Source organism: Camponotus vicinus, unplaced genomic scaffold (assembly GCF_025532165.1).
Source record: "Camponotus vicinus isolate PSW18456_S1 unplaced genomic scaffold, iyCamVici1.0 SCAF_4, whole genome shotgun sequence".
In the NCBI taxonomy this organism is placed as follows: Eukaryota; Metazoa; Arthropoda; class Insecta; order Hymenoptera; family Formicidae; genus Camponotus; species Camponotus vicinus.
In genome coordinates, this window is record NW_028141976.1 from 23,580,174 (window position 1) to 23,603,086 (window position 22,913).

The 22,913-nt window shown below is 39.8% G+C and overlaps 1 protein-coding gene and 1 long non-coding RNA gene across 4 annotated transcripts in view; one reads left to right on the forward strand and one right to left on the reverse strand.

The window, feature by feature from the left end:
• Sema2a (Semaphorin 2a) overlaps positions 1 to 22,913 on the reverse strand; it is a 345,146-nt gene that overhangs the window by 272,143 nt on the left and 50,090 nt on the right. For 2 of the 3 annotated variants that reach the window (XM_083095918.1, XM_083095916.1), the window contains exon 1: positions 7,794 to 8,616. The exons of the other annotated variant lie outside the window; for it this stretch is intronic. The gene's annotated coding sequence lies outside the window, so the exon portion shown is untranslated. Of the gene's footprint in view, positions 1 to 7,793; positions 8,617 to 22,913 lie in introns of those variants that run through there. 3 annotated transcript variants of the gene reach the window in all.
• LOC145969680 (uncharacterized) overlaps positions 9,381 to 22,913 on the forward strand; it is a 38,905-nt gene continuing 25,372 nt past the window's right edge. The window contains exons 1-2 of the long non-coding RNA XR_014438221.1: positions 9,381 to 9,502; positions 9,586 to 9,697. This is a non-coding gene — a long non-coding RNA (uncharacterized LOC145969680). The remainder of the gene's footprint in view (positions 9,503 to 9,585; positions 9,698 to 22,913) is intronic.

Consider the following 22,913-nt stretch of genomic DNA (forward strand, 5'->3'; position numbering starts at 1 on the left):
CAACTGGGAAGCTTGGAGACAGAATTCAAAATAGTCAACTCTGTGCAGGCGTCAGTCCGAAGAGAGGGTGAAAGACGGAGAAGGCATTATAGATGGGTCGAAACGGGGGTGGATGGCTTATGGATTCCCTCTTTCCCCTCTCTTCAACTCTCGCGAAGTAACCCTTCGTATAAAAGGTTGGGTTAGTGTCAGGACAGTTAGGTCGTCGACGTGACCCAAGAGTTCGCCTGGAACAATCTCCATTTGTACGAGGAATTACATTCGCGAAGGAAGAAAAAAATATTTCAATGCTTGCCGCTTCCTACCATGACTGCCCGTCAAAGCAAAGTTGGCAAAATTTCACATTTTTTGGGTAAAATCTATGCCAGTGGTGAAATATTTTTCGAAAAAAAGCCGACAAAAACTAGTCCTTTCTATTAAAATGTTAAAATAAATAGAAAATTTTTTTATCCATATTCGTTAATTAAAAGAGCATTTTTTAATTCAAACTTTACCCAAAATAAAATTCGTAATAAATTAGGAATCGACAAGCAAATCAATTTTTTTGTTGGAAGATATTGAAAGGTAAACGCAAACTTATATTGATAAAAAAATTGTGTTACTATTATATTTTTTTAACTAAAAATATTAATAAAATTTAGTAACGTTTATATTTTCAAAGTTTTTTATTCTAAAAATTTTATATGTAATTTGAATTAAAAGACTTATTATATTAATTTCATTTCTTAAATTAAAGTGATGATGATTTATTAATTAAAGTAAAAATATCATTTTGCATAAAGTTATATAAATGTATTTTAGTGTTACATATTAGTTATACGTACAGTTTTTGTCAGTTTTTTCATCGGATAAAGTCCGGGACAGTAAAAACCAAAATTTACCATGATTTTTTCCACTCACTGAATTTTTCCGACCAATCTTGTATCAAAGGCGTAAGGTTGAGAATTCGAAAATAACAAATCACAGTATTTCCGTGGATATTGCAAAGGATGAACAATAACGTCAGATGTTTCTGTAACGTTTCCCTGTACCCGCTAATGTACGTTGTAATTGAACGACGATAGGTCGGACAGGTATTTCCTGCAAATCTCTCGTTATCGGCCACAAAAGTATTGTGCAATAAAATGCTAAAGGATGATCGATCGCGGTCAACGGTGATACATCGAAAGTCATATAACACAGTAAAAATAAACGCGCGCCAAGAGAAATAAGAGCGATATTCCAATGTGAGTCATCTTATTGTTTTTAACTGCAGCACGCATCTCGCGGCAACGTGAAAAATGATTACGATATCGAGGTGAAGAGTCACAGAAACGACTATGTCACGGACAATCAGTCGTCACCGTTGCATATCGCCGACCATCATGGTGTAATGTATTGGCTGAAAAGAAAACGGTTTCCCATTTTTCCATCTGGCGTGCAGAAATATAGTTCTATTGCATACATTGAATAATGACGCACATTTATCGAAAAAAAGATAATGCAATTCTAGTTGTCATCCACATTCATCGATTCTTCATTTGCATGTAATCTACTTCGTTCATATTGCACTCCGTTTTTATAATACTGCCCGCATCCGTTTCGTCATTATTCAACAAGATTCATTTTATAAATAACTGTCCTCGTTTTCCTCTCTTTAATAAAAATCATTAATCATACGTGTATTTGTCCGCAAGCGAAATGATATGATTGAATTAGGTCAAGAAGAGAATTGCAAGAAAATAATTTTTTACTTGAATCTATCCATTTGTAATGCTTGATATAAGTTTTTATTTTCTTTCATCTAATTTTAATAATTTCCTCATCGGAGAGAGATGCATTCGTAATAAAATATTTATTAAAAAAAAAATTTGAGAAGTAACTATTTAAAGATTAAGTTTGGAAAGTAGTATCGATCGTCAATCGTCTCCATCTGGCAAACGCCACCTCGCAATATATTTGGATTACCCGCATATTGCAGCGACGTAACAGCCTGCATTCGTAGAAGGCATTACGCCCTTTTATCCACAATGTCCCATAACCACGCAATGTGCGGGAATTAGGGTTGATCGACGACTGCAGGGATTTCAAGGTATTCGTACACGCGTGCGATCGAAAGAACGGTTTAAGCCGTCGGGACACCGCCGTATCTTCCGCCGCGTCGTGACCCTCTTGGGGGTCCTCACAACCCCTGATTCACGGCACCCCCGGCGCGATTTTTAATGACCGACGTGAAGATCATATTGTTCGCGGTGAAAGTAGGTTCAAGGTAAATGTCCACGTGGAATATGATTTATGAATGAGAGAGGAAAGTACGACGACACGCTAGCTGCTGCGAGCAAAAAAGAGCGCACAAATCGCGATTTATCACATCACGCCAAATGTAAGCTGTACGTATATTTATTCGCGGACAATACGCGCTAAACACAAACGAAGGCTCGAGGCAAGCTCGCGCGCACGTTATCGCACGAAACAACTCGCCGTCTGTCACAGTTGACAACATTATTAAGTTATTCACCCTTTTCGGCATTCAGTCTTTCTTCTGTGCCGAAGAAAAATTAGTTATAATAAAAAGAAAAAAAAATAATATTCCATCGCAGTGATAAGCGACTAGAACATAACTTTATACACTTCAAAGCGTATATTTTACATATTATATACACACAGAAACTTTTCCGAAAATTATGAAGAATGAGACTGACTGTATCGCAATCTCTCATTTGTCTTGGAATTCTGGTAATTAAATCATTTCCCGACTGACCGGATCTTAAAGTTACACGTGTGTATGATGTATGAACTCTACGTCACCAATATCGATATTAATCGCCCATCTCTTCTTATATCACGGTAGTCAAAAGAAATATCGCCAAACGGATAAATGGCGTGTTTCGGCCGATGTATATACCCCGTGGCTGCTTTTTCCCGCACCCCTACATCTGTAAATCCGCTTGTTCGCCGAAGGTGAACGAGCGCGCGATCGAGATTAACCCCAACGCGGCCCTCAGGTCGAAACAACGCCAATAACGCCCTGCATCCCGTCGGTCGTGGAACACGCCATATTTTATAGTATCAATCATAGCGCGCAATAAACGAACTCGCGAGGGTGAAGGAGGGGGAGGAGGGGGGAGGGAGATTGTGTTGCCAAGATACAGAACCGGTTAATGGGACTATTACGTCTAGACCGACTATCGTGGGGGCCAAGGAAGCCGGCAGGGGTAGCGCGAGCAGGATGAAATACACTCCCCGAGGTAGGTAGGTAGGGGATGATGTCGTCGCAACGTGCTACCAACTGTGACTTATGACGTATCACGGCGCACGAGCAACGCCGACGTGGCCCCGTGGGTGAGCTTCAAAACTGAGCTACGCGTTCAATAAGTCATGATTTATCGGAAAGTACGCCACTGCCAGGCCTTAAATTGTTTTTGTCGCCATAATACCGCCAGTTTGTCGGCGTGCAGTGTGAAAGGAAACGTATGACAGTTTAAAAGAGTTCGCTCATACACACACACAACAATAGTCATTAACTGTCTATCAATCGATGAGTAAATGCAATTTTTAACGCGCTTTCGCTTCGACGAAGTGTACAAGTAATAGGGGATATATTAGATTAAATATGCGATACCCCATTCTCTCTATTTGAATACACGGTAAAAAGACTTACAATTACTCTTTAATACGTCAAAAGTCACGTGGCGCATATGACGAGTGACAAAAAGATAAGATAAGATAAATTATTTTCAGAATTTGTTTTTAATCGGGGATAGTCGCGTGTCGAAAACCGCGACCGAAAAACAAAGAGGAAAATGTAATCCACGGTAGAAAAAAAACTATTTCGTTTTACTCGCATATACGGCGATCTTTGTGAGCGGATTAAATCTGCGCGGAGAATCCGTATGCGCGCGGCTGGCAGTCGCTACCGCTGCCGTTGAAACGCAGAGATGAGAAATAAAAATGGTAACGATGCCTGGGATATTATCGACAGATTAAACCGCCGTTCATTTGCACGTCTGCTGTTTGAAAAGTAATTACCTCGTTGTCATCGACAGACCGCCATCGAACCGCGCGGTGACTCAACAGCTGCGAGGGCGAACCTCTTCATTATTTTCCAATACCTCTATGCACTCGGTACGATATCTACGGGAATAGGAGTGCCGGTTTCATGTGTACGAGCGAGTTTACGAGTGGAATGCAGCGACAGTCCGGAAACTGGTGCGACAATTGTGCTTTGTACTACTCCTATTAAATAAACTTTCGCGTTGATTGCCTTTCTCTCTCCCCCTCTCTCTCTCTCTTTCTCCGTTTCATCCGTTCTAGTCAAACTTTTCGTAATAGATATCTAAAGACACCGATGAGAGAAGCGCAAATGCACACATGTATAATTTAAACTTTATTTATTTATTCTAAAATTTAATACAATGATGCAAAATAGTGCATATTTTTACTTGAGAATTAACGCAGTTAAAAAAGCTTCCAGAAATTATTTAATATATAAATATATAAATTAAAAAGTAATAACGAAATAAACGACATTGCAAACAAAATTTTTAAAATGTAAATAATAGAACGAATGTGCAAGGATAGTTTACTAAATTTTGTGATATTATTCCATCTAAAATTATAAAATATTATGAATTATTATATATTATGTGAATTATTATATAAAACGTATTAAATCAAACACCATGTATAAAATATCGCAATTAACAGGTTTGAATATACGCTTCACGTTTCTGTACGCTACTTTATACACCAAGACAATTATATAATTATACTAAAACTCAATTTTTCTACATCTCTTTTGCTTTGAGGAAAAAATGCTTCTCATATTCTTCCTATATTTCTCTTGTTCTTTCTCTTCGTCTTTTCTCCCCTTCCCTCTCCTTGTCTCTCCCTCTCGCTTTCACGCTCGTGAGTAAACATTTCAAGCGACTTTGAAGTCGTTCACTGGTTAAATAGCCTAGCAACCAAAGCAATTCCGTGTTGGAGTGTTTCGAATCAAAACACCCTCGAACTGTATTTAGAAGTGATTGTCTGTTTGAGCTTTAGAGATTGCCGGCTTTCCGATTGTTATTGGCGCGCAAAAACAAAGAGGGAACAAGCTAGTCAAAAAACGTTATTGATTATGAAGCACGTACTTTGATCGAAATGCTATCGTACCAATAAGTACAAATCGTGCGTGCGTGCGTGCGTGTGTGTGTGTATGTGTGTGTATGTGTGTATGTGTATGTACGTGCGCATATGTATTACAGTCCACTGATGTACTAAATTTCTCTTGTATATTCTAAATGTATTTTTTCAACGTATGAATATATTCTCTCTGTAATTTTACCAATAAATTATTTTGATCAATTTAGTAATTGAATCAACTACTTCACCGCATTTCTATACGAGCCGCGAAAATAAACTCGATATCATTGAATATGAGGAATCACGATTTAATCCTTGAAAAAACGAAAAGACGCTTAACGAGTTTGCGACTGGAACTCATAATTATGGCCACGAGTTTACAATTCGCGACCGAATGTCGTATTTAATCTCCGGTAAGATCCCAAGATGCGTTAATTACAAAAAGAACCTGGAAAATTTATCTTTCACCTGTTACATTCAAAGCCTTCTTTAGTCAAATAATTTGAATATTTAACCATCCAGAAAAAGGCTGATTTGCGTAAAACACGCTCGCGGATAGGGTTTTGCAAGGGTCCGATTGTTTTTTAAAAAACAGACACCAAAAGCAATTCGAACAGGAATCGAAGCCCAGCCTTGATTACCAGCGTGACTAACGAGACTTCGTTCTTCCTCGGGAACGAGAAGAGCCGTTCGGACCTATCTAGGGAGAATCGATTTAGCAACAACGACGTGCCACGCCGATTCCCCAACAATGAGAGATCGATTTAACATTTGTAATCGAGCAAGCGCCACCGTGTCAACCTCTATTCCCCGAGTTCGCCCTATTCGCCTCTTAAAAAAAAGGCTGGAACAACGACTAAAACGAAGAATCGAAACCATTGTTTCTCACGTGTAATTGCTGAAGAAATCAAATCGCGAAAACTTTTTCTTCTTTTACTGACAAGGAACAAGAGGGGTCTCGTTCATAATGTCAAAATCGCGAAAATGAATAGAAAAAAAGATGTAGGAAAAAAAGAGGGAACGAATGCACGTGATGCGATAGAATCTGACGTAAGTGCTGAAAAAATAATCACACGCGAGAACGAATGAACGAGAATAATTTTGAAAATATTCGTGAAAAATCGGATCGAGTGATATCTCAAAAATGTTAAATATTCTCCAAATTATTTTACCCGTTTTTTACGTATTCGATCATGAGAGGAAAATATTCGTCCATACATTGGAAGCAAGTACGTTTATTGAAACGGAAGGATTATGTTTTTTTCCGGGATATTGCAGAACGCGATATATTGCATACAGCGCCACACAAACTATATATTCCTCATTGGTTCAAAATATAGCTAGTTATGCGTATACACAGATTACGCGTGCGAGAATGTTGCGAAGGATAAGCATGGGCAGGGAACGTGAGAACAAATATTTGTCGTGATATATTAGAGACGCTATATATCGCGAGTAGGTCATTTCGAGGCACACAGCGTCGTGCACACACATACACACACGCATACATACACATTACACTGGAGTGTAACGCACACATATAGGAACGTAATAGAAGCTTCATGTGTAACTCGATCCTCTCTCCATACACGCTGTCTCTTGCATGCGTAGGATAACGACCCGAGATGCGCTGTCAAAAGATAGTCAATGTATAAAACGCGCTCGTATCACGTTCGAAGGTTTCTCAGGCATTCCTACCACGCTAAAAATCCAGCAAGTGCACGAGTTTCGAAACGCTGAAGATGGACTATTTAAATACATGGAAATATGTATGCTACGTGCAACCAGTGGGACGAATATACAAAAAAAATCTCACATTGCCCTCGTATTCGAAATATGTACATTTTCTCGCACCATGTGTGTCGAAAATATTATTCCAAGAGATACAATAAACGATCAACAACGGAAATTTATATTGTATTTATACATACGCGAAATATCATCACAACAGCTTTTATGTAAACATTTAATCAGAATCGGCTATTGGCACAACGGAAATAAATTAATAGAAATTATTTAAAACCGTGCAGCGACAATTGTTTTATTTTGCTCTCCCTCTTCATGGCATTCGAAAGGTGTGAAATAATAAACACTATTTACAAATATAAATATATATATATATATGTATGTGAAGAACAATATAAACATTGGTCAAAATAGCACTGTATTAAAACGAGTACCAATCTATGCCCGCAAGCGCAATGCGACATTTCATAAATAAATTGAACAAGGATCATCAGAAATCCAACGGTTAAGAAGACAACCGATGCATATATTTATGGTAATGTTTTTTTCATCTCTACATCGAGTGGCAATTTCATTATGAAAAATATCTGAATTTCTGTATAAAGATTGCAAAAATATTCTCTGTGCGTATCGATATTTTATTTTATTATTCGCAATTTTAACAGCATCGAATAAATTAAACTTTGGATAAAAAAAATCTGACTGTATAATATATTAACAATATTTAATTTTGCATCATAAAAAAAATAATATCACATCAATGATGTTCAATTTTCAAAATAAAAAGACGTGGTACGTCATTGATTGCGAGGATGATAAAAAAATTGCCATCGCTCATTTTTATATACTCGATAAAAATAACCTTCCTCTATCACGTAAACAAATAATTTTGTGATTGTTGTTATATAGATAAGACTCTAGGTCGACCTTGAGGCACTTACCTCGATCAATCTCGCATTCCCGCGTCCCAGGCCGTTGTCCTGACAAATCACAAACTGGTGAGCTTCCTTTTTTCACCTTGTCGTTCAATCCACACTCACTAACAATGTGACGAATTAATCGCGCGAGCTGAGCCGAGAGAAGTACGTCACAAATGCTGCCACCACTCGCGCGCGTTCGATTTCCACTCGGAGCACCCACGTTCGAATCGCTCGATTCTTGGAATCCTCGCACCGTTACACGTAAACACAACCGCGCACGAGAGCACGTCGATTCCTGTCGGTCATCGGGACGACGATCGGCAACCTTTTTTCGTGAGGAAAGAGACCTCGAGACACGCGTCTCGCGAATGATCGCAGCTGCTCACGCCGACTTGACAATCGTCATCGATCATGCATCGCCGACTTCATCTCGTTTCTGACACCGACGCACTTCATACTTCTCCGTATTAGGCTCTCGTCGCGCAAGTCGATGCGATATTCGCACGCACAAGTTCACACGAAAGGTCGCCGGCTGGACGAGAGCGATCAACTTTGGTGCGTCTCTCCCCCGCGGCGCTACACCGCTCCACGTCCACATGTGACCGCACGAAACTAGGGCACATTCGCGCGCACGTCTCTACCCCTCTCTCGCGTGTCTCTCTCTCACCTCGAGAAACGGAACGACGGCACGACACGTCGCGTCGCGACGCGCAACGACGTTGTATCCCGGGATCGCGTAAAAAAACTGTAAACGACGCCGCGAGGCTCTCACGACGACCGAGAGCGTCGTGGAGCGAAAAAGCGCGAAGACCCTACACTCGCGAATCGGCCCGGTAACTGAGTCGAGCAACGTACACGGGTAGCGCGGGTGGGGGGGCGCGCGAGGCCGGCCACGGGAGGGGGAAAGCCGAAGATACACCCATGCCACGCGCATGCGTCGCCCCGTCTCGCTCGCTGCTCTCCGTCACTCTGTCCATCTGCCCCGTCTTTTCTTTCTTTTCTCTCCTCTTTCTCTCTCTCTCTCTCTCTCTCTCTCTTGCTTTCATTCTTTCCTTATCTATCATCTTCCGCATCTGTCTGCTTCTCGCTGAATCCATTTGCGCTACTTTCCCTCTCCTTCGCATTCTTTTCTCTTCCGTAGCTTTTCCCTCTTCCGTTGCTTCGCGCGTTTCTCTCTCGTACCTTTTTCTAAGTTTTCTCATTCTCTCTTTACATCGTGTCTGTCTCTTCCTTGTTTTTTTTTCTCTCGTCTTCTTTGCTCTCTTACACATTTTCTATTTTTTCTCTCTCTTTCACATTCTTTCGTATATTTTCTCATTCTGTATAATATACACTCGACGCTACGTGTGTCACGCTTGAAGATAACTACTTTCGAATCAAACGCATCGCGTTTAAGGGCCATTTCACACGAAATTGCATAGTTGCATGTGCATAGCATAAGGCCGTATGGACCAATGAGCATCGAGTATTAAGTCGCCATATTGAGTTACTATAACATAATACTCGATGCTCATTGGTCCAAGAGAAAGAGAGAACGTTCGCACATATTAGCTATCTTCGTACCTAAAGATATTCGTGACGCGCCGAATGTATCTTTCGTATTTGTTCTTTCCTGCAATCACTGTACCATCTTTTCATCTACTAACATTTGTTCTCAATTTTCTTTCTTCAACTTGTTTCTATTATATTCTCGCTCAACGGATTTCCTCGTACACAGCGGCTTCCTCAAGGTACTCTTTATTATAAGCCATTATTTCCTCGGAATACTGTTAACCTTAATAATGCAAAATAATAAATTAATTTGTTTGTATAGCACAACGATGGCGGCGAGCAATTCCATGGTTCATAGAGTTCTTGTTACGAGTTTGCTGTTACGGCGGAAAGAATATTGAGATATTCATTATAGTGCATCGTAAGCGGAGAGGGTAAGTGAATCAATTTGCTATATCGAGGAAAGATTGATACAGGCATGTTTCCCTATCTTTGTGCCTTCTAGAATGAATAAATAATTGGCAAAATTGATTGTCGATATGCACACACACACACATTACGCAATATTGTCGACATATAACACACTTTACATATTACTTTTATAAAAAAGATCTTTGATATATACTTGTACGAACGTGTAATAAAAAAAGCTTGGCATTATTTTGTATGTAATAACATAAAATTGTGAAGGTTATATAACACCGCATGTTAATCAAATAACTGCTCTTGTGATTCGTATATACGTAGCAGCGGACCAGTGAGTGCTCTTGACAATATTTATTATATATTTTTATGAGAACGATATTAAAATATTTCAATTCCCTGTATAAAATCTAATTTATATTTTATGTACTGTGTTAAATAATCTCCGAGGGAGGGAAAACGTATCTGCACGCGCAGAGACGTGGAGAAAAACATTTTGTAGCTTTGATCTCGGTTACAAACGACGACTTCCGTAAATGGAATTTTAATACGCTCTCTGTACGCTGAAGATAAAACGCTTACGCGACTATATGAGACTTTCGGTGATGCTCTATCTCAACGTTCCCATGTTACATCATATCGTTGTATTTATATTTTATAACATGTATCTTACACGACAAAGTAGTAATATGTATCTGAAGAAGCAAAGTATTACCCGAGTCGACATTGAGAGAAACGTTCTATTGCTTTGATCTCTCGACTGCAGACAACAACGAAAGGAATTTTAATACATTTGTTAAAATGTATACAATATTTACTACGCATTATTCGTGTTCTCGCGTCGCGTCATCAAACAATAATCGAACAATCAAACAATAATCGATTTTAATTTACAGAGAACATTTAGTTCCTGTTTCTGGTTTCTCTCAAGTTTATGTAATTCGCTTCATACTCGATTAATTACACACGTCCATTCTTAGTCTTTAATATTATCCTTTGGGAAATATACGAACGTTTCTCTCGTTCCTTTATGTATATGTTACGTTAAACTAAAATAGGTATTGACGTTACGTAATGTCCTAAGCATGGAATCGATTAACGCCATTCTCTGATGCATGCATCCAAGCGGAACTGTGTTCCTGACATTTATTACAAAAAAAGTCGATGCATTGAGCGTTGCATTTCGAATGGGAGAAAATGCATTTGCGTTTTCTTTGACGAGATATCGCTGAATATATGCTCCGAGTAAACAAATATTAAAGTTTACAGAAAACACATCTTTTTTAATATTATCCTCTGTTTAACAATTAATCCTCAACACACACATATATCTCGATACCACAAAAAAGACTTATCAAAGATTTTCTCAAACGTTTTTTGCATAAACAAAAATGACAGTGTTATAATATTGATATTAGGCTGCATTTGCTTTGAGCGCTCACACGCTAAAAGCGTCATTCTATCTTTCTTTGATGTATAATGAGCAACAAAGCGCGTGAACGCCCAAAGCGAACACAGCCTTAGATAATTAAAACATATACACACAGGATGATAGTTGCATGAGTATTTTCTTTTCATTTGTTAACAAGAGAAATCAATTACGTTTCCGTGCGAATCTTTATCACGTCTAACAAAACGCGGGATTCGTTTACGAATTGATTGATTTTCCACAGACACTCAAGTGAATGGAGAACAAAGTTGGTTCGATCGTATCGCTTGGTCCGTTCGCTTCGTGTGGGCAAACTTGCGTCTTAACTAAACGCGACGACCGAACGCGGGGCATGTACGGTATATATATGTGTCCGCACAAACATATATATATATATATATATATATATGTATATACGCGACAACGTGAGTTATAACAATGATCAGCTCGTTACCAACATGTCGGGCCGAGAACCACAATAGGGCCCCGACCGGTATCGGCAACGGCGCGTTGTCGCGTGGCTCTTGTATATGAGCGTGTATATGAGCACGATAATCGCGATACAACCGCTGGAACACTGGACGTGTAACAGCGACAGGTTCGAGCGTTAGTCGCGGTCCGGAGAATAGCGTACATTCACATTGACAATGAGCTGCGATCAATAATATGTTGCGACGTGACGGGATCGGATTTTTGACAGCGCGCGATCGCGGCTCGTTAATGAGAATCGCTATTTGGTCTGGTAATATTTTTCTCTTCTTGTTGTTGTGTCAACGCTGATGATGCCATATCGGCACGTGTATGACGGGCGACGCCCTTTATTCACCGTAAAACTCTTATCGCTATCACTCCGACGCATTTGAATTTGACAAACGAGAAAGAAAGGGAAAGAGAGAAAGAGAGAGATCCTATACGATGCGTTTTAACGTCAGGATCCACATGACATTTAAATGCTGACATTTAAATGCCGCTTAAGTATTAAAGTTTTTCGCCGCAGCCGCAGTTTGATATCGAAGGGACAATCGAAAAATTCCGACGAGACCTCCCGATAACGATGATCTCCCGTATTTCACAAGGGAGAATCCGTGAGTAAAGTTACAACGAAATTGTATACCTCGCGTGAGAAGCGTAATTTGAAGTTACTCTCCTCCGGATGCCATAAAATATCCACCGCACTATCGGGACCCTATGGGAATCGAGCGAGAGGCCGGTCGATCCAATCGCGTAATCTTCGCAGAAATGGAAGAAATTTCCGTCGTTGTCAATCCGTGGCGCAAAATGCCGCTGTCGCCATCGTACGACAGTGACATTTCCCGCTCTCGCCTTGTCATTCAATATTTTTCTCTCTATTATGCGCGATCGTTACATTCCCGACCATTTCTTCCCGACAGAAACGATCAGTACCACTTACCCACGCTCTCTGCCGTCTGTCACGAATAAAAGTGTCTCACGATTCCTCAATGGAGGATACCACACGCGTACATATAACGCGCTATATATACATGACTAACGCGAGAACACGTGGAGAGATTCGACTTTTAATTAAATGCAATTTAATTATAGTATTCTGCCATCTGTACATCCTGTTGCCAGTTTAATGTTTTACGTTGAAATACAGGGCATCCTTTATCGTTCCATTGCAAAATAATGCAGCCTTCATTTCCGTTCTGTGTATTTTACGAGTGCACGGGAATATATAGAGAAGTGTAAAAGTGAGACCCCCCTGATTTGTGTATCACGATAAAGTTCAAAAGATAAAATTGTACGATAATTCGCTGATATTACATATTTCAGGATCATCGACAAACATTTCATTCTAAAGTTTAAGACAAATTCATCTCTTAATGAAGGAGTATACGCTCTCACATTATTGTCACAAGAATTGGCAAGTAACTTAAATGAGCCAGGATTAGACGAATGTAATTAGCTAGTCGTATTCGCATAGTATGTGTGCGCGTGCACATATATATGTATGTGTGTATGTATATATGTCGGCAACGTTTCTCATGAAACTCCATTTTTCGTACAAAAAGCACTCGGATGGAGAAAGAATTGCGCGCTCGACCTCACTCTTCTCCTCGACCACCTTCAACATCTTTCTTCCTCGTCTCCACCCTTGCATGTCCGGCTATTTCTTTCGCGCGCATCTCCTTCTCTCGCTCCCCGTCTCCTTGCTCTCTTTCTTGTGTAGCGTTATTCCCATTTCTTTTCCGCTTCCACCTTCTCTCCGGCTGGTCTTCGGTGTCGGTATTTATAGCATAGAGAAACCACAGAGTCCCGGGGAAAGCTGCTCAGCAGGATGGAAACTAGCGACCGAACCCATGAACCGTTTCTTCCAACGGCGTTTAGAGGGGTAGCTGTTCCTACACGCATTGCGGAGAAGAAGCACGTGGAGCCGGCATTCCAGCTAAAAGCCTTAATCGCCGTTTTTACTGCTTTTCTTTTTTGAAGAAAGGAATTACTGCTCCTGCGCTTCGTTGCTTCGCGGGCTCGCTTGCGGTTTCAACGCGGCAACTTCTTACTTCATCGTGCTCTTTAACTGCCTCGCTTCTTTACCGCGGGTAGATCCCAGCGTTGTGCTTCGCGTTGTTCTCGCTCCGTGTTCTTCGTGAAGATTTCTCGTGGCAGTTTCTCAGCACCTCGACCACGTTGAAAGTTTCATCAGTGGCGTTCGATCGATATTCGTAGCGAGCAAGGAATATGATCCGCCAGCTATTTAACGGATCGCCGTACTTAGGCGAGGAGGAATCTCAGATTACCTTGCCCGAGATTTGCTCGAATGAACGATATCTCTTACGCGTTTCGAAACTCGTCAGAAGTGGTTTACCCGGGCCGGAATTACTTTACCTCCCGGAACGGGTTGTGAAATTCTTGTTTGCTTTTTTATTTGCGCGAAATAGAATTTTATCGATACTTCGATATGTGGTCCCCGGTTGCCCGTTCGCAGAAAAATCGTTTTCTCCGCCGTCAGCACCGCGACCATCTCCTTTCCATTATTTCCAGCAGCATTCCAACAGTTAATATTGGAATCTTTCCAAGTATTTCACAATTCAAATGGCATCTTTCCTTCGTGTCGTCCACTTTCCACGGCTGATAGAAGCGGTATTTTGCATATCTCTAATTGCGATTTCATTACGCGGAAGTGCCACGGAATGTTTTAATGAATTGGGCCATTATGACACGGCGTTAGAGTCAAAGTATCAACGATACAGAGAAATTGAAAATAAAATAATTAAAAACTCTTTCATTTTTAAACATGCTATGAATACAAGAATTCTTTTAAATTCCTTCTTGTCACAGTGAAAGCATGATAATCTTTTAAGGGAAATATAAAACACACATTTGCATATTTTAAATAATCTCAAAAATATTTTATCGCGAAAATTTGACATGATACTTTATGCAACGATATATATGTACAGTATTCTTCAATGTGATCCAAAAGTTAACTAAAGTTAAGATATGACGACGTAATTATATAATAATAAAAACGCGGATTATTGTGCCTTTATATTCATTCTACAAACGGAAACGCATATGTATACACGTGACTGTAATATTGTAGTATTCTCGTACATATACGCATCTGTACATACATGACCGTGCATCAGATTGTATCAGACCCTCGGCTATCATAGGGCCACTCGAGACGACCGTTAGCATGTTGACTTAAGTACCTACAAGAATTAACAAGCTATCCGCTTTTTGTTTGACTTATCTTCTACAATATTCCGGACTCAAAAAGGGAACGTTCGCGAAACCCTTTCTTTCTGATTTTAATTAAAGATAGGAAGTCGAGATAATATTAATATTTTCGTCTTATAAAGTATATCTCTAGGAAATATATTTTTATATCGCGCGTGATTGTTCGATGATATTGCGTCATGCAGGAACTGTTTTCCCGGGAATTTTCAGGTTCGATGCACAAAAACGCGATTCGAGCATACGGCGCATACGCGAAGAGACATAAAAGATAGAAGTAGATGGCCTGTCAGTTTACCGATGTTCCCTCTGGGACACGTCAAACGTACGAAACGATGGCAAACCTGCTTTTCTACAGCCTGAGATGCCTCCGCGCTCCCCTAGGGCCAGTGATAAAAACCAGGACCAGTCAGCATTCAACAATGAAGGCGCCTTTACCTTTCCTCTTTTTCGACAAAAGGTCTCCATTTATCGAGGGTGGTATCCCGACTAGGCGACAACTCGTAAATTCCAGTCAATCGTTCTCGATTCGCAAAACAAGGCAAATCGAAAGTGGAAAGCCGTTTCCGCAAAAATTGCTGATACTGAACTCGAGGAAGTGAACTAGTAGCATGTAAAAATATGCTTATTCTTGTTGAAAATGTGCTTATTCTTGTAGTTTCTTCTTAATGATCATTTCAAAGCAAACATTTATTTTATTTTACAGAGTTAAAGTATGTTTAATTTTACTTAATTAAATAATTTTATATATTTTTTAAATTAGAAATATAATTTAGTTGAGGGCATTCAGAAAACTTTTGTATTATAATCTCATTTCGAATTAATATGTTAATTTTTCCTCGAGATAATTTTTTCTTCTTTATTCAGAGTTGTTTAAAACTTCTACGGAAATATTTCTTCTTTTCTTAATCTATACCTCATCGAGATAATTAAACACAAATCACGATCCTGGCTTTGGCGGAACCTAATGAAGAAGAGCTTTAAACCGTTCCTAAGTTATTGTTACTCGAGGTGACATTCTCAATTCTAAAGTAATGTAACTTCCCCATTAAGGTTTAATTAAGTTTGCATCAATACATTAATTGTCCTTGCTATAAAAGGAAATTATTGTCTGCACACAAGCATGAAATATTAGTTATAATAATATTTTGATATTTCGTCCATTCTGTCATTATCTTGATATTCTTATATTATCGTCCAAAAAGCTGACAAGCACTTTTTTTAACATCCAATATCACTTTTTCCACGCCGACCCTCTTCAACGTACATTACATCAATATGTAATAGCTTGTAACTACAAAAAATTGCTTCCAACTCAATTCCAGTAGCTCCACTAGCATAGAAATCCATCTGCCTGGTTTGCTTGGCAATCTTGTTATCCGAGTTTGTCCGCGCAGGCTATTAATATTGCGAAACTTCTCAATTTGCCGACGAACGAGCGAGGAAAAGAATGAAATATATGTAGATAAATGGATGAAGAAGAGACTGGTTAGAGATGGATGAATGCACCAAGGAAAATCGATGAAAAAAAGTAGCGCGAGACGAGTGTAATTTAAACACGGTAAAGTCAGACATTAATGTGTATTGCCATATGACGATACAGCGAATTAATATTTGAACACGGTAAATTGAACGTATTACGCGTTATGAACACATCGCATATTAGTAGAAAAGTTTTGTATTTATATCATGTGTGGTCAATCACATCGCGAATCGAATAAACTTGCTTGGCTCTACATTTATATTCGGAATGATAGTGCGAAAACGTCGAAAATTTATATGTTATCATAACATGTCTTTATGATATATAATATTACTAACAATGATACTTTCTCAGGTGTTTTCTAAAAAACTCACATAGATAAAATACTGCCAATTTAATTTAAATAAGAATACAAGACATTAGATTCTGTAAAAGTGTTTAAAAATACAATGATTATCATCGTTTCGGACGATCTTGTTAGACGATAAGCAAATCGAAGAATTTATATTTGTTAAATTGCACGTTAGTCTAAGGAAAAATGTTAAAGTGAGAAATAACAATAGTATTTCCTAGATTATAAGTTCGACAAGAACGATTTATTAAGTTACGTCGGCATCAAGATTCATGAGTGCCTTCATCATTCCACTCAATGATGCGTCAAACGCAATCAGAGTCGAGATTACCTCGACGAAGCAGAAGCCTCTCGCACTTCCCATAACCATATCCTACCGATAATCTAACCAATTATTATAGTTCTTGTACCCGGACATGAACGCAAACAGTGTAAGGTGATGTCTGAAATATTATTTCCGCTTTGTCGATAGCATCTCGCATACTGTTCTTATTTGCTGCATTTAGTATAGAATTACGCTATTTACACACGTACACGATACATCGCAGAAAGAAAACGTTTGACTCTTATTTCTTGTTAATGTTGCATTTATTTTTTCGGAGGATCTTCTTCAATGAATTCGAATATTTGATCTCACTCGTAATTAATATCGAAACATTTTTTGCGAAAATCAATCACAGAGGCGAAAAAATCACAGAAAAGATCATTGCAATTGTTCTTCGTTTTCCAATCGCCGATACGTATCGCAAATTAGGTTTGTTCGTGTGGTTGCCTGAGTGTTTTGTCGGAACGTTTTCAATCCCGTAAAAGCGACGTAACTAAGTTAGCCAAACTGATTTCTCTTACTCTAGCCTAATTGGCCAAGCCTCTGGTTGGATGTCCGTTTCTCTCTCGTACACACACACATACGTACATACACGTATATATATACACACACACGTATATATACACACATTACACGTGTATTGCTACATACACTTCTCTCGTATTAGCTGGTTTCTAACTTGCCGGTATATCCACCTCTAATTAAATCTTTACTCGGAACATCTGATTCCGTGCAAAAGTAAATATTTTCTCTGTCTATTTAAAAAGAGATTAAAATTAGCTGAGTACACTATTTTTTTCATCTAAATCTTAATCATGACTTAAAATATAAGCCCATATTTTTATAAATTTTATAAATTAAACATTAACGCGAATCCTTGTAAGCTGTCGCGAGGATAAACATCGATAAACAAACAAATCGCGATATTTCGAGATATTTGGTGATTTGTGTAGAAGAATAAGTTTTAAAGTTCACTTCGTTGTAACGTCCAGTCCGACTTTCAGTTGAGACAAAATTCGATTCAATCTAGCGCTAGATTCGAACGAGTAATAACGTTACGGAGTTGGAATTGCGTTAACGATCGAGCTCGTTGTCCTTGTCAGCAGGGGGGAAGTAACGGCCGAATTGGGTAGACCGAGTCGAATCGATCGACAAGATCTTCTAATTAAATTGGACTTTCCTTGGCCGGATCTCCTTCGTCCACGCCCGCCCTCTATTCCCGTAATTAAAAGGAACCTTCTATAAGACCGCTCCTCTCCGCTATTGTTATTCACGTCCTATCATCATTTCGCAGCTGGGCTAAAACAGTTTTGTTTGCCGACGTATTTGTAAGCGGAATGCTACGAAACTATCGAGCAGCTTCGCTGAGTAGTTGTGTGTCAGAAACGCATCGCGTAGAATATCGTATTTACATACTACAGTTTCGTTCGAGTGCGCGCATCGGTGCACCGCAAAATCCTGTGCATAACGGCATAGACGGAGCGTCTCCAGCTTCAAGGCGTATCTTCCTTCGACGCTCGCAAAAGCTGATTACGCCACGTGAATATCGGATAAAATTTCAACGTCGTCGTTGAATTTAACTACCTTACTCGTACTATACGTTTGCTGGCTGGCTTCTTTTAAGAGAACCTTCAAACGCACAACTGTGAAAAATGATGTTGCAAACTATACGAAAAATTCATAATACTGTCATACGGTCACGTGTACGTAAGCGATATCTCATTGGAAAATTCAATATCAGAAAATACTTACGTTCTTGAACGCGCATTGCGCGTTCGAATCCTCGATGCGAGTTTAATGTTAACTTTAAGATATTAAAGATATAATAAAGTGTCTTGGGCAAATATTCGACAAAGACTAATATTATTCTCCGCACCATCCGTTCATCCGACCCCATTTGCTCAGCAGTGCGGATCTAAAAAATCGATACATCGACGTATATTCGTAAACCCGTTATAATATCGCTGCCGCCGAACTGCCAGGCGCATTTCACTCGCTAAGCAGATTTTCCCGTCTGATCCGCGGGCGTACGCTGTCGCGTTATGGAAGCCATAGTCATTTCTATTTTTACGAATATGACTGGGCATTCGGTATTGGCGCGACCTACCTACCTGGGTAACTTAACATTTCGCGATATCGATAATTTTTCGTTTCGAAAATTATCGATCGCTCGAAAGAGAATTTAAAGAACATTTGGACTTTGCTCGGGTTTTCGTTCGTCATCTAGCTATTTTCCAACGCAAATACAATCGCATAATCATGAGCAATCGCTCGACCGTGAAGTCTGCGCGCAAGCCATCGTCCCTGCGGTGCGCACCGCCCGTCACGTGGAAATCCCGATAGGCACAAACTCCGAGACGGCGCTACCGCAAGAGCGCAGCTTAATTTCCGAGCTACTCTCGTGCGATATTAAATTATCAATCGGGCACGTTCTGGCTTGCTCCCAGAACGCGAGCCCGAGCCCGAGGTACGAGCGCGCGCAGTTCGGACGGACATATCGAAATGCTAAAGTAACTTCTCCCCGCGCGAGTTTTATCCGACACAACCGGTGTGTATGTACAACTGAATCTCCCCGCGATTTTAAAGTACAATGCGGAGAGAATTGTACGAGTTGGATTAAAGAGTCGCGGAAAGAGGGAAAAGAGGATGGTGGGTACCTCGCGAATGCTTTCACGAAGAAGCGCATGAAAGTATGGAACGTGCAACGTTACGATAAGTTGAATCTCGTTAAAAGTTTTCTTTTAACGCTCGCAGCGGAAGATCTTATCTAGCGACGCGTTGCGTCGCGCCAAAAATAAGTTGCTCTACTTGCGCGGGATCTCGTTTCCGCGGCACCGTCCAATATTTTCCGTTCCGGACGTTTCGCGATAATCAGATTGCCGACCGGCTAATCCGTGTTTTCAAGCTAGAACGGGGGAATTTACGTTCCCCGTATCTGCCGAACTAACCGACTTCCGAAGCCATTATTGCTACCCGGAGCATAATCGCGCAGTCAAACCGCCGAAGCGCAAACTCTCGATGACTTTGATTATGCGCCTGTATGCATCTCCGCGCGTGCACGTACACACGGATTACATTTTACAGTTGACGTATAGTAACCGCGGGATTAACTTCGTGCAGGATACGTATTGCTTTACCCGCGCGGCTTTGCGGGATTGGACTTAACCAATTTTGCGTCTAATTAGCGCGGCGATACATCATGCGCGGATAACAGCAACACCATAATGCCGTTAAGCATACTTGTAGCATCAATTAAGATGACGGAAATTTAATCTCGTTCACAATGGTAGAGCCGTTACTTACGCGTGCATCTAAACCGAGTGATTATGCCGAGTAAACGGGTTGCGAGCAATTTATTTAAACTCTCGATGAAACGTTGCATTTAATTGCGAAGGAGGTGATTACAGCGAGAACGTTAATATTATATAATTTTTTTAACATTTAAACTTCTATACGCGCAACATATTATTATTTAAGTTACATTGTTATTGTATCGATCGAATAATTATTTGCAAGACTAGGTGCACTTTACGAGGCGAATTAATTACCCGACTACGCACTACTAATTCTGCTAAGGAAATTTAACTACTGTGAAATGGCAAGCGAATATAGGTGGAGACTCCGACAAGCAACTAGGGATTCCAAATCTAGTTATGTCCATACGTGTACCTATGTCAGTAAGCTTCCATTTCTCTCTCTCTCTCTCCTTCTCTCTATTTCATGTTGTTTCCGCGATTCCTAATTCTATTTACTACAGTTCCCCAACTAAAACATTACATGCAAATAGCTTGATGCATTTATATTTTGCAATATGTCCAAAATTCTGCAATTTTCTGTCAAATTTAATTAGTCGTATACAGTTTTATCATATATTCGGTAAATAAATTAAGTTGTATATATAAGAGTGTAAAAATATACCGCCGTATTATATTATTAAATTGCTTTTTGTCATAGCAGTATCAATTTTCATTATAAATTTAATATAGCCATCGCATTAAACTTATTGCAGAAATAATATTAATAATGTTAAACCAAAACATTCAGACATCACACTTTAATTCGAAACATTCAACGGATATATATATATGTACAAGCGATTAAGATAATATACGAAGCGAGGATAGTATGTTATGCTCGACGTCATATATAACGACGACTTTATCTCAATTGCGATGAAATTACAATAATTCCAACATAATTTCGTTCTCGCAAGTAAACGCCGACAAGAGTGCTGGTGATTTAAGCGGCACTCGGAAGGATACGAGATCATTCTATCTGGGGAGTGCATCGTTGAAACGTGCAGGTACGTACGAATCCGGGCAGGAGTAGAGAGCAGAGAGTCGACGAATGTCGGGCCCAACCCAAATAACATAGTAATGGAAAACGTGGACCACTTAACAGACTGGCGCGAGGCCAGCTGCAATCCCTATACACAAGCACGTTAAGCTGCCTGCATTCTGAGTATACTTGGACGCTTCTTCCGCTATTAATATATTATTCGACGCGTCTTAGTTTCTACGAAATCGTATTAGTCTTAATGTTCTTCTCACAATTCGCTCATTGGCAGAGCGGTTTTATTCGCAAATTTAAGATTTCGCACTCTTGCACGAGTATCTCAAAATATTTGGTGTCTCATGCATTCTGTATATGATTTTGTACTCCCGAAAAATTCATTCCTACGTCAGCTTTACCGCCATTATTACAAAGGTCGTCAGAATAGAGAGCTTTTTTTAAAGTCTTGGCGCGAGCCAGAACACAACGCTTAAAATTGTGACGAATGTTGTCGTAATGTGTATACATGCGACTTTCCTACAGGGTTTTCAGTGATGTCCATTAAAAAATTGTGTGGCACCTCACCTGTTGCATCGAAACAGGAACCGTCCGACATTTTACTTAATCCAATGGGCTAAAGTGCCCTGTGGAAGACCTTCGTGTTCGAGCACGCGAGTCGTTTAATAACATGCCGTCATCGCGACGCAATATTTCACGCGGGCGAATCTCGCCAATCTCATTTATAGAATTTATTGTCTCGTTCGAAGCGCAAAGAGACGTTATCTTAATGACGTGCATCTACGCGGCTTATTATTTAATGCCATCTATCATTCGCATCGACGCGGGAGATCATTAACTTATGCCGGTCTCGTGTACCGGGCGGCGATAAATTTCTCCGACATTTCGCCTTCATAATTTTCCCTTTACAGGCGCCGTACTTAATCTCGGAGTTTAATCCAGCATCAACGGAATTTTAGTACTTCACTTTCGAGTAATTGATGAGAAGCTTTAACGACGCTCAGTCGAAACGAAATTCAATCCGCGCGCTAATTCGGAACTTTGTATGATTTTATGCGCGTTGAAGAATTTAATGTTATTGATTATTACATCTTATTGAATTATAAATAAAATTAACTATAAATGTCGTTTTTTAATTATATCTTATCGAGTATTGATGCAGAAATATTTAACTGAATTTGAATCACGTTTACTTTACTTATGCGCAGTTTCCTAGTTTCATTCATGATCTTTCATCTCTTGGAGACATAAAATTAAAGACGAAGATGTTCTCCGCTTCGTTCTTGCTGTATTTCTTATTCTATACTGCTTTACGCTTCTCTTCTGAGTCAACTGAGGTCTAGACGAGCGGATCCAGTCTTTCGCCTCCCTTCAATCAACCTCTTCCATATTTATATGCAGAGGGGGGAAGGGAGAGAGGGCACCACCCTCGGAAAATTTTCCGTGAAGTTCAGAACGGACTACATTATCATAATCTGCCGGAAGGTACGACATACCGTTGCAAAAGAAAGAAGTGTGGCGGCTTTAACATAATTATTAATCATAATTCGCGAAAGAGAACGGAACTCGACAGGCGGCTCGGTGGTTTCGCGCAAAGAATTCTTTTCGTGTTACGACTCGTTTCGCGTTCGTAATTAGTATAACAT